Source organism: Sminthopsis crassicaudata, chromosome 1, assembly GCF_048593235.1.
Source record: "Sminthopsis crassicaudata isolate SCR6 chromosome 1, ASM4859323v1, whole genome shotgun sequence".
Classification (NCBI taxonomy): domain Eukaryota; kingdom Metazoa; phylum Chordata; class Mammalia; order Dasyuromorphia; family Dasyuridae; genus Sminthopsis; species Sminthopsis crassicaudata.
In genome coordinates this window covers 82,505,175-82,508,127 of record NC_133617.1, presented here as the reverse complement: position 1 = coordinate 82,508,127, position 2,953 = coordinate 82,505,175, and the positions used below count along the sequence as shown (strand labels likewise).

Genomic DNA, 2,953 nt, shown 5'->3' with positions numbered 1-2,953 from the left:
GTAAAACAATGTCAAAAGACTAAAGAATAAATAAAAGATGATGTGAAATATCTCATTGGAAAAACAACTCACCTGGAAAATAGATCCAGAAGAGATCATTTTAAAATTACTAGATGTCAACAGTTTGGGAGAGCAACTTGGAACTATGTCCAAAGGGCAATCAAACTGTCCATACCCTTTGATTCAACACTGTCCCTACTGCACCTGTATCCCAAAGAGATCCTTAAAAAGGGAAAAGTAACCACATGTGCAAAAATGTTTTTAGTAAACTTTTTTGTTGTAGCAAGAAATTGGAAACTGAGTGGATGCCCTTCAGCTGGAAAATGGCTAAATAAGCTATGGTATATGAATATTATGGAATAGTATTACTCTATAAGAAACAATCAGAAGGATGATTTGAAAAAGATCTGAAGAGACTTACATGAATCAATACTAAGTGAAGTGAGAACCAAGAGAACATGGTTCATAGCAACAAGATTATGTAATGATCAACTCTGATGGATATGTCTCTTTTCTTTTTTTTCATATATATATATATATATATATATATATATATATATACATATATGTATACATACTCAATATTCTCTCTCCATTTATATTTAATTTCTCAATATCTCTACACATATAGTTTATATACTTACTCACTACTCCAGATATACATGTAATCCATATTCTCTACATAGATTCATACACATATGTACTTAATACTGTATAAATATATGTAAGTATTTCACTTTTAAGTACCTGAGGCAGGATTCAAATTTAAGTCTTCTTTCTGCTAAGTGTACCTAATACTTGTTTTGCATATATCTTATGCATGCCTATTATGCACCCTTACGATGCAAGCTGATTGAGGGCAAAGAATGTTTTAGGTTTTTTCTCTGTATGGCCAGAAATTAGCACAGGTCTGGTACTGAGAGAGTAAGCACTTAAAATGTGCTTGTTGAATCAGAGTGAGATAATTAGAAAATGTCATGTTTACAGTGTCATTTAAAACCTGAAGTCTCCTCTGAGAGATTAAATGGAAGAAAAGCCATAAACATGGCACTTTTTTGCCCTGGTTTCCCCTTCTTTAGACAGGATATGACACCAAAGTGATATTTCTCTGACCCTTCACCATCAAAAAGTCCTTCCAGTCCACCAGCGTATCTTGGATGACATCTGGGTATGGTTCTGTAGGCTCTGGGTGAGACAGGACCCTCCACCTCCAAGGGCTAAGCTCAGGAAGTAAAAGCGGTACATGGAGCAAAGCTGCCACTTTTACCTTTGCACAGGAGTGAATGATCTCCAAGTATGACCCTTGATTACTTCTGGAGAAAACCTTGTTCTTAAATTCCATCCAGGAGTTCTGAATATTTTGTCTACCTCAATTATTCACAAACTTGTCCATCCTCTGACACAAGCCCCCCAGAAGGGGCTGGGAATGAAAGGCACTTCCTGCTTCCTGTCTTTCTTTCAGTTTATTCTCTAGTACTGAAAAACCATCCAGGAGTTAGTAAAGGGAGAGAGTCATGTGGCAGCTGGGGCTCTTGGTCAGAAATATCATGGAGCTGCCTGGCCAGAGAGGCAGGCAGTACATGGTGTGGGGTATCATAACACAATAACTCTCCTTTAATGTGGCATCAAGGAAAACCCTTCTAGGACTGGAAGGTGCAGGAGAAGGGGGGACCAATATTTGCAAGGTGTCCTCTGCTCTCAGGACAAGGGTAGCTCCAGCATCCTCCTCAACTGGTGGAGTTCCAACCTCTAGCCAGACTGTGCTTTCTGAGGTCTGTTCTCCAGGGGAGGGTGCTACAGTGTAGTATTCCTCGGACATAGAGAAACTGTCTGTGTCCATCTCCTTTGAACTCGTCCTAGTGGGTGAATGTGGGCCACAGCTTCTCATCTGCTGTGCAAGAATGTTTTGGCTGCTTCTACATATCTGATGTGATACCTTTCTTTGGGAAGTGTGAGCATTCTTGTCTGTTGAGCTGTCACTGGGGTATAGATCCTGCACCATAAGAAGGAGGGAGAGAAGATCTGCTAAACACCAGGAATGACTTGATGGGAGAGTAGAAGGCCAAAAGCTTGGTGTGGACAAGCAGGAAGGCATGGAGCACCTCTTCACTGCTATGCTCAGTGCGGGTATTGATGTAGTGAACAACGCATTCTTCCAGGGCCTCAATACATAGTTCACCGAGCTGGGGTGGATTAGCCTCTTTACAGCCTCCACAATAAAGCTCTGCTCTTGGTCTCAGAGATAGCTGTATGTATGGAGCAGGGTCTGGAAGAGGGCCCACACTTGAGTGAGTTTCTGAAGGTCTGCAGGTCAGACCACCTTTGTGATGAGATGGCTGAACAGGGTGACAAGTCCAAAATGCATCTTAAACAGATGCTTCAGTACATACAACTTCTGGTGCAGGTTGTCTTCACTCTCTGTGCTGTCACCACTGATGGCCATAAATAGGCATTCACCAAACAGGTGAAGGACATACAGATGGTTGCTCTTCTCAGCCAAGAAGCAGGTGTAAGTGTCTGAGAATTTCTCTAGCATCGTCATGCAGGAGACAATCATGGGGAGCAAAAAGCATGCTGAGGCAATCCTTCAGAGCAGGGATCTCTCCTTCCCTGTTCTCTGACAGGCCAAACTTCTGCCAGAGATTCTCTTCAAACTCCTGGTCGGTCCAGTAGAACAGGACCTTGGCTCGCTTGGTGGCCACTAACATGCACTTCATCTTGAAGGGGGAAAGTTCCAAAAACTGTTTATACAGGCTGAGCACTCATCTCACTCGGGTGGTGAAGGCCAGATGTAGATGCTACAGGAACTCCCGTGGCCCAGCCAGGCCATCTTCCCATGTGTCTCTTTTCAAGCCAATTCCAAAAAACTTGTGATGGAGAGAGCCATCCAGAAAGAGGACTGGGGGACTGAATGTGGATCACAACATAGTATTTTCACCTTTTTTGTTATTGA

The 2,953-nt window shown here is 42.3% G+C and overlaps 1 pseudogene; it reads right to left on the bottom strand.

Moving 5' to 3' along the window:
• Positions 1 to 1,075: 1,075 nt before the first annotated feature.
• On the bottom strand, positions 1,076 to 2,717 carry LOC141548169 (BLOC-3 complex member HPS1 pseudogene; annotated as a pseudogene).
• Positions 2,718 to 2,953: the final 236 nt, after the last annotated feature.